The sequence below is a fragment of the Nannospalax galili genome, unplaced genomic scaffold, assembly GCF_000622305.1.
Source record: "Nannospalax galili isolate Female #2095 unplaced genomic scaffold, S.galili_v1.0 scaffold485, whole genome shotgun sequence".
NCBI classification, from domain to species: domain Eukaryota; kingdom Metazoa; phylum Chordata; class Mammalia; order Rodentia; family Spalacidae; genus Nannospalax; species Nannospalax galili.
The window spans coordinates 833,368-842,910 of NW_008354534.1; positions in this window are offsets into that span (position 1 = coordinate 833,368).

Genomic DNA, 9,543 nt, shown 5'->3' on the forward strand with positions numbered 1-9,543 from the left:
ACTACTCCTCTTGCAGAGGACCCAGGCTTGAGTCCCAGCACCCTCGTGGTGGCTGACACCTGTCAGTAATTCCAGCTCTAGGGGATCTGACATCCTCTTCTGGCCTCCATGGGTACCAGGCATGCTTGTGGCACACATATATACATGCAGGCAAAACACACATATAAAATAAAAATATTACAAATATATCTTCTCAAAATATGAAAAGGGGGGACATGTGAAAAACTTAGAGTTTCATAACAACACAGTGGAGAGTCTGTAGATACTTATTTTAGTCTCTGTGCTTTTCTGTTCAAAGGGCTCATAATTTTAAAAGTGCTTTTTAAAGAATAGGTAGGCGTTCTGACTCTTGACCTGTGGGCTGGTTACCCAGGTGTCCTTTTATAATGATTCCTTTCACTGTACTTTTGTTCTATGTGTTTCTCTTTATGGATGTGCCATTTCTAAGTTTTGGAAAGTTAAAAAGAATTAGTAGGTGAGAAACTGGGTCAGGAAAGCTGTGGGCGGAGGAAGCTGCAGCAGCAGAAAGGCCTGCAGGCATGCAAGGATGCATGCTTCCCGTAGGTGCAGTGGCCCCCGATCCCACACCTCCTGAGACTGGGCCAGGGTACTGGCACTGCAAGCGCAGGCCTGGCAGTTCTATTTCAATCTGACTGGAGGAGAGTCAATGGGTTTAAATGAACAGAGTGCATTAACCAGATCCTGGGGTGGTAAGAGATGGGTGCTGTGGTCTATAGGTGGGACTTATGAACCTGGTGCTTCTGGACAGAGGCTTTGACAACACTAACTCAGGAGCTCAAGCAGTAGCCAAGTGACTCCCCAGTGCCCCAGCCGCCTGTCAACTCAAAGGCCTGCTGTGTTCTGAAGCTTGTGCAAGTTGGAGCTGATGCAGCACCTTAGGGGTTGGTAGGAAAGCGGAGTTTTCCCCTGGAAAACAAAAAGCTTTAACACAAGAGGCCGGAGCAGGGTGTTTAAGTCTCGGTGTTCTTTCTGCATAGGCAAAGAGAAAGTAGAGCCTGTAAAGGTGATCTACAAGCACAGAAGGGAGGGTCCCTGACATCAAGGAAGATGTTGGAGGGCTGGAGAGATGGCTCAGCAGTTAAGAGCACTAGCTGTTCTTACAGAGGACCCGGGTTCAATTCTCAACATGCACATGGCAGTAACTCCAGTTTAAGGAGATCCAATGCCCTCCTCAGGCCTCTGTGGACATTGCACACACAGTGCACTTACATATATGCAGGCAAAACACTCATACACATAAAGTTTTTTAAAAAGGAAGTTTTTTTTCTGACACATAATCTTAAACCTTCAGACATTAAAAAAAAAGTGTATGGGGGCGCTGGAGAGATGGCTCAGCGGTTAAGAGCACTGACTGCTCTTGCAGAGGACTCAGGTTTGATTAACCGTCATTAACTCCAGTTCCAGGGGAATCCGAAACCCACTTCTGACCTCCGCATCATTCCACAACACGGGTGCACTCACATACATGCAGGCAATACACCCATACACATAAAATAAAAACAAATAAATAAAATATTTTTTAGGTGTGTGGAGAGTAACTGTCTCAGACTGAGAAATAAAACACTAGAGCTATAACTGCAGCCCTTTTAACCTCCTTCCCAACACAAGTGCTATCCTCCTATCACCTACACACACTTTGTTTCCTCTGTTTCTCCAAAGGCTGGAGGCATCCTCTAGGACATGTTGCATGACTTTTCCTGGACAGATGTGAACAAACACCTACTTTTTAATATTTTTCATTTCATATATTTCAAGCCTCACATAAACAGTGTCAGCCTGCAGCGACCTTCTGTCTTTGGCCTGTGGGACAGAGACACTCCACACACAAAAGCACATGTTATTCCTCCTCACATGCTTTTAAAACCTGGTCTTTGCCAGGCCCAGTCACTCTAATACATTTATTTCTTTTTCTTTTTGATAGTAGCTTTTTGGGGGAGGGTAGGGGGACAGGGTCTCCCTGTAGCCTCAGCTGGCCTGGAACTTGCTATGTAGACCAGGCTGACCTCGAACTCACTCTGCCTCTCCCTGCCTCCTGAGTGCTGGGACAACAGTAGCTTTATTGAGCTTTATTTATAATTCATATATCATATAATCCACCATTTAAAGTGCTCAATTTGGAGTTTAGAGATGGCTCAGTGGTTAAGAACACTGGTTGGGCTGCTCTTGCAGAGGACCAGGGTTCAATTCCAAGCACCCATGAGGTGGCTAACAATCACCTGTAACTCCTCTGCAGACTGCATAACACAGGTGCACTTATATACATGCACGCAATACACTCATACATATAAAATAAAAATAATAAAATATTTAAAAAACCAAAATGCTCAATTCATTGGGGTTTTTTTTGTCTAGTTAATTGTGTGAGCATCATTACAACGTATTTTTTAGAACATTTCTATCACCAAACCAAAGGAACCCCTTACCCTGTAACCCTCAGGCTTATTTTCTGTCTCTATAGACTTGCCTGTTTGAAACATTTCAAGCAGCAAACCATCTTTTATGGGTGGTTGTGTATTATTCCTTTCTGTGGCTATATAGTGTTCCATCCTGTAAACTTACAACAATTTATTTATCTAGATAAAAGATGTAGAATTGTTTTCACCCAAATGGAATAAAAGAGACTCTGTTTGCCTTCCTGTCAGAAAATATTAAAAACTTGACAAACTGGATGAAGCAACAGTTCTCAACACATTGGTATCAGGCAACCAAGGCCAGTGTTCTCCAGAGATGGGAAACAAAGGGGTGGAGCCTCAGGACCACCTTGTTTATTGATGATGTCAAGGTTGTGCAGAGGGAGGGAGCAGCCCAGGCAAAACTGTGGATCCCTGAGATGAGGATGAAGCTGAGCATCCAGGAGGCCAAGGTGAATGCAAGCCCAGAAACACAAGGCACAGTCACAGTGCAGTGTTCCTTACTGGGGACAAGAGAGCCATGAAGAGAGACAGAAGTCTAGAGACCTGCAGAGACTCCTCTTCAAATCCTTGGCTGAGGACACTACCCAGTGCTAGGGGAGAGAGCCATCAGAAAGACATGGACAATCCTCAGACCTCACATGGGGCTGTCAACAGCACCTGATGCAACAGCCAGACTGGAAAAACCTCATAATTTAAGGGTCATTGTGTATAATTCTCAGAGAGGTTTTGTGCAGCAGCAGAATAAAAGTTAACTCCAGGCTAGAAACTGTTGTGGACTTTCCTAATAAAGCTTAGAAGCAAGACAGAAAGGATCCATTGGTTTCCCAGAAATTTAAGCATATTCTAGAATGAAACCCAAGAATATTTATGAAAATTGAAAACAAAAACATTCAAAAGCTGGAGACGATGGCTCCCATCTGTAGTCTCAGGACTTGGAAGACAGAGCCAGGAAGCTTACAGCAAGATTGAGGTCAGCCTGGTCTACATAGCAAATTTCAGGCCAGCCAGGACTAAGTAGTGAGAACCCCCACATACTTAAAAAGATTCAGTACCTAACAAAATAAAATCGACAATGTATGACCAGGTTCCAGCATAGTGGCACATGCCTGTAATTGCAGCACTTGGGAGGTAGAGACAGGAGGATCACAAGTTCAAGGTCATCATCAGCTACATAGTGAATTGAAAGCCAGCTTAGGCTAGATGAGACTGATCTCAAAAAAAAAAAAAAAAGTTAAAGCCAAAGAAAAATTATTCCAGATGGAAATGTGAACAGAAGAGCAGAAACAATCATTTCATTGACTAGTAATAGAGCCTCAGTGAAGTCTTACTTAGAATAGCAGAGGCCAGCAAACAGCTCCAGAGGTCACATGATGTAACACTGCACTGTAAACGTGCCATTATTATTAGGAAGGTGGACACAGGCAATAAAACTGCTTCTGTGCAGATAAGGCAGGAAGTCCTTGTAGTTCATCTGTGTATGACACTCTCCTACCCACCATCCTGTCTTCTTGGGTTAATCCGCCAGTATGCTGTCGTTCATCTCTCCTGGTACCCACTTTATTGAGAGGCCATTTATGTGGCACCTGCCCTTGCAAAGCACTATGGCCCACTATACGAAGAAAATAAAAGTGATCAGGGCTGGAGAGCTGGCTCAGTGGTTAAGAGCACTGGCTGTTCTTGCAAAGGACCTGGCTTTGATTCCCAGTACCCACATGGCAGCTAATAACCATCCATAACTCCAGTTCCAGGGGATCTGAAGCCCTCTTCAGACCTCCAAGAGCATTCCATGACATGGGTGCACTTACATACAGGCAGGCAATACAGTCATACACATGAAATAATTTTAAAAAAGAAAGAAAATAAGACTGAACTGGAAAATTACCCAGGCATTCAGTATTTCATTCTATGACAAATCACTCTAAAGGAAGCGTTATTAGGCAGTTATCAGGCAAACACGGCCAGTATTCTCCAAGTGATGGGAAATCTTTAAAGGGGTTGAGCCCCATGACCACCCCAGCTTCCTTGTTTGTGGATGATCTCAAAGCTGTGCACGGGGAGGGAGCAGCCCAGACACAACTATGTGGATCCCTGAGAGGAGGATGAAACTGGGCATCCAGGAGAGAGGGGAAGAGAATTCTCCCAAGCAGACAGAGATTGACAAGAGATTGTCAAGCAGAGATTGATAACACTCAAACCAAGAAATGGTTGTGATGGTTAATCTTGACTGACAACTTGATGGGATTTAGAATCATCTAGGAGACAAACCTCTGGGCATATCCATTAGGGATAAACTTTTCCAGAAAGTTTAACCAAGGAGAGAAAACCCACTCTAAATGAGGGTGGCACCATTCCACAGGCTAGGGATCCAGACTGAACAAAAAGGAGAAAGCAAGCCACACACCAGCATTCCTCTTTCTGTTTCTTGACTACAGATTCAAAGGAACCAGCTGTCTCACACTCCTGCCACCATGCCTTCCTACCATGACGGACTACAGTCAGACTGTGAGCCAAAATAAACCCTTCCTTAAGTTGTTTTGTCAATGAGAATAGTAATACAATAGTCTAAAAAACATTTTATTATTTTTATGTGTATGTGTGTATGGCCTGCATGTAGGTAAGTGCACCCGTGTTGTGCAATGCCTGCAGAGGACAGAAGAGGCTGTCTGATCCCCTAGAACTAGAGTTACCGACAGTTGTTAGCTGCCTTGTGGGTGCTGGGATTCGAACCCGGGTCTTCTGCAAGAACAGCCAGTGTTCTTACCGCTGAGCCATCTCTCCAGCCTCTAGTAATACAATATTTAAGATAAGTTGCATCCCATTTTTTTATCCATTGACAACTTTTAATTAAAATATTAAATTTCTCCAGGCGTGGTGGCACATGCCTTTAATCCCAGCACTTAGGAGGCAGAGGCAGGCAGATCTGTGAGTTCAAGGACAGCCTGGTCTACATAGTGAGTTCCAAGACAGCTGGAGCTACAGAGAGGCCCTGTCTCAAAGACCAAAAAAAAAAAAAAATCAAATTTCTTCTTAAAGCATTAAACATTCTCGCTGGGCGTGGTGGCACATGTCTTTAATCTCAGCACTTGGGAGGCAGAGGCAGGTGGATCTCTGTGAGTTCAAGGCCAGCCTGGTCTCCATTTCGAGTTCCAGGTCAGCTGGGGCTATAGGGAGACCCTGTCTCAAAAAGACTAAATATATATATTAAACATTCTCCTCCATCCCACTGCCTTCTATCACTCTACCATGTTTGAAACTGCAAGGGAGAAGGAGATAGAAGGGAGAGAGACATGAGAGAGAGAGAGAGAGAGAGAGAGAGAGAGAGAGAGAGAGAAAAAACACCAAATAGTGTCAAGAAATCTAGAGATCAAGAGGAAATTGAGAGTGTATGGAATACTTTGTGCCAACAAAATGCCCACTAGCTGTCTCCAGGGGTGCAAATGAAAACCCCACTTTGGGCTTGCATGCAGGTTCTCAGATGTGTGGGGGATGTGAGCAGAAAGACTCTGGTTTGAGGTTTAAGAAATGGCCTCAAACTTGAGAAACTCCTGCTTCTACCTCCTGAGTGCTGGGTCCTTCTTTTACAAGGCTGAATAGTCTCCTACCTTAGGTATAGAGCACATTTTGTGCACCCCTTTACCCATCTGTAGATACCTGGGCTGTGTCTACCTTGTGTCTTTTGTGAAGGATGCTGCTCTGAACATGGCGCGCTAAGTCTGAGTCTGCTTCTGAGTCTTTCGGTGTGTACCAAGAGATTCATTTGACTTTCTGAAGAATTCCCGCAGCGACTGCACCATTTTACATCTGTGCAGTGCACCACACCTGACCATTCTCAAAGATTTATTTTTATTTTATATGTATGAGTGTTTTGCATGTAAGTGCCTGTGGAGGTCAGAAGAGGGTGTTGAATTCCCTGGAACTGGAGTTACAGATGGTTGTTAGCCATCATGTGGGTGCTAGGCATGGAAACCAGGGCTTTTGCAAGAGTAACAAGTAATCGTAACCACTAAACCATCTGTCTAGCCCCCATGTTTGTTTTTTTAATAGTCTTCTGAATAGCTAGTTTTTCTTGTGACTTTGGTATAGTTTCTTTTCTTTTTTGGTCTTTTTGAGCCCCAGCTGGCCTAGAACTCACTACGTAGATCAGGCTGGCCTTAAACTCACAGACATCTGCCCGTCTTTGTCTCCTGAGTGCTGGAATTACAGGCGTGTGCCATCACGCCCAGCAGATTATTGAAATTATTTTTATTTTATGAGTGTTTTGCCTGTATGTGTGTAAGTGTACCACATGAGTATAATGCCCACAGAGACCAGAAAAGGATGTTGGATTCCCTCCAACTGGAGTTACAGACAGTTGTTAGCTACCATGTGGGTGCTGGGAACCAAATCTGGGTCCACTGGAAGAACAGCAAGTGTTCTACTGCTGAGCCATCTCTCCAGTCTTGGTATGCATTTCTTTAGTAGCTAGTGACCTTCTGTATATTTTTCTGTGCTTATTGGCCATTAAATTAATTTTAAAATATAATTTTAGCACTTTTTTTCCAGACAGGAAAGTCCAGGCTGGTGTTAAACTCTGTATCCTCCTGCCTCTACTCTGAGTGCTGGGATTAGAGATATAAATATAACTTTAAAGATAAAGAATTTCTTAAAAACTTTTAAAATTGTGTGTGTGTGTGTGTGTGTGTGGTGTGTTTCTGTTTGTACAGAGATTGTGCACATAAGTGCAGGTGCCCTCAGAGGCCAGAAGCATCAGATCCCCCTGGAGCTGGAGTTGTAAGCAGTTGTGAGCTGCCCAACATGGGTGCCAAGAACCCAACTTTAGTCTTCTGCAAGAGCAGTACTCTTACCTGCAGAGCCATCTCTCTAGTCCTCTGAAGACTCCCTTTATATTGATTTAATTAGCAAGCCAAACAGTCTGAATGAGTGACATAAGTTTGATATTTATAATTATGAGTTAGAGGGGCTAAGGAGATGGCTCAGGGGTTAAGAAGGCTTGCTGCTCTTGCAGAAGACCCAAGTTTGGTTTCTATCACCCATATTGGGCGGCTCACAACCACCTCTAACTCTAGCTCTAGGGGATCTGACACCCTCTTATGGCTTCTGAGGGCAACCACACACACAACATACACTCACACAGGCACATACATATACACATAAACAAAAATAAATCTTTTTTAAAAAGTGAGTTAGAAATGCTGGGACTGGGAAGATGGCTCAGCAGGTAAAAGCACTAACTGCACAAACCTGGCGACCTGAGTTTGATCCCAGGAACCCACATAAAAAGCTGGATGCAGGCAGAGGCAGGCAGATCTCTGTGAGTTTGAGGCCAGCCTGATCTACATAGTGAGTTCCAGGCAAGCTGGGGCTACAGTCAATGCTGGACGCAGAGACTCACATTTGTAATTCCCATGCTCCTATGTGTGATGGGAGTTAGAGACAAGAGTCACCTGGCAGCTCACAGACCAGCTAGCCTGGAGTGTACAGCAGAGCAGCGAAACAATAGACATCCTGTCTCAAAAGATGGAAGGCAAGAACCAGCTCTCAATAGTGGTCCTCTAACTTCCACATACAGCACATGTGCACGTGCGTGCACACACACACACACACACACACACACACACACACACAGGACAGACAGATAGTTCTGAGATAATTTATTTTTTAAAGATACCTTTAATCCCAGCACTCGGGAAGCAGAGGCAGGTGGATCTCTGTGAGGTCAAGGCCAGCCTGGTCTACATAGTGTGCACCAGGACAGCTGGGGCTATGCTGGGACTTAAAAGGGGGAAATACTTTGTGGAGGTAGGAGAGATGACTCAGTGCTTAAGAGCACTGACTGTTCTTGCAGAAGACCCAGGTTCAAATCCCAATACCCACATGGTGACTAACCACCATCCATAACTTAAGTTCCAGGGGATCCGACACCCTCTTCTGTCCTTTGGGGGCATGGCATGACACAGGTGCATTCATATGCATGCAGGCAGTACACTCATGCACATAAAATAAAAATATGTAAATAGATATTTTTTTTGCCTTTTGAGGTAGGGTCTCCCTGTAGCCCCAGCTGGCCTGGAACTTGTAGACCAGGCTGGCCTCGATCTCATAGAGGTCTGCCTGCCTCTGCTTCCGGAGTGCTGGGACTAAAGGTGTGCACTGGCTTCAAAAACAATTTTTTTTTAAAAGAACTATTTTCAGCTGGGCATGGTGGTACACGCCTTTAATCCCAGCACTCAGGAGGCAGAGGCAGGCGGATCTCTGTGAGTTCAAGGCCAGCCTGGTCTATATAGTGAGTTCTAAGACAGCTGGGACTACAGGGAGACCCTGTTTCAAAAAGACAAAAAAAAAAAAAAAGAACTATTTTCTGATACACTGGAATATAATTTCTTGAAGCTAAAAATAGATGGAACAGAAGAATTCAACAGATTTTTATGTGTTCGTATGTGTGTATTTGTGTGTATATTACACATATGCAGAAGAGGTCATCAGATCTTCTAGAGTTGCAGGTGATTGTGAGCTACCCAATGTGAGTGTTGGGAACTGAACTTGGGTCCTCTGCAAGAGCAGCAAACACTCTTAACTACTGAGCCATCTCTCCAGCCCACAATAGATTTTTATTAGAGTACTTACAACAAATACTTTTTTATTATTCCTTTGTCAAAAAGAAAGATAACCCATGGCCCAGGGAAAAAACCAAAATTCCACAATATCACTGGGTTTATAGCACACTTAGAAGCAAAATAGCAACAATGGCTCAAAGGCCAGGAGGTAAGAAATGAAGGCTTACTAATGTAAGGATCTCACATTCTGATGTGGCATGGTATCACTAGAAGTTAGACTGACAGGTTAAAGATGTGTGCTCTAGCTGTAAGGCAGCCACTAAAACATAGCAAAGTGTTGTAACTAATTAGCCAGCAAAAGAGTAAAGAGAGTCATAAAAATACTCCAAAGAAGCAGAAAAAGAGGAAATAAAACAAAGGACAGATAGGGTATACTGAACATAAAGGACTGTGGATGTAGCTGAGCAGTAGAGCACTTACCTAGCATGTCTGAGGCCCTGGGTTCAGTTCCCAGCAACACACACACACACACACACACACACACACACACACAC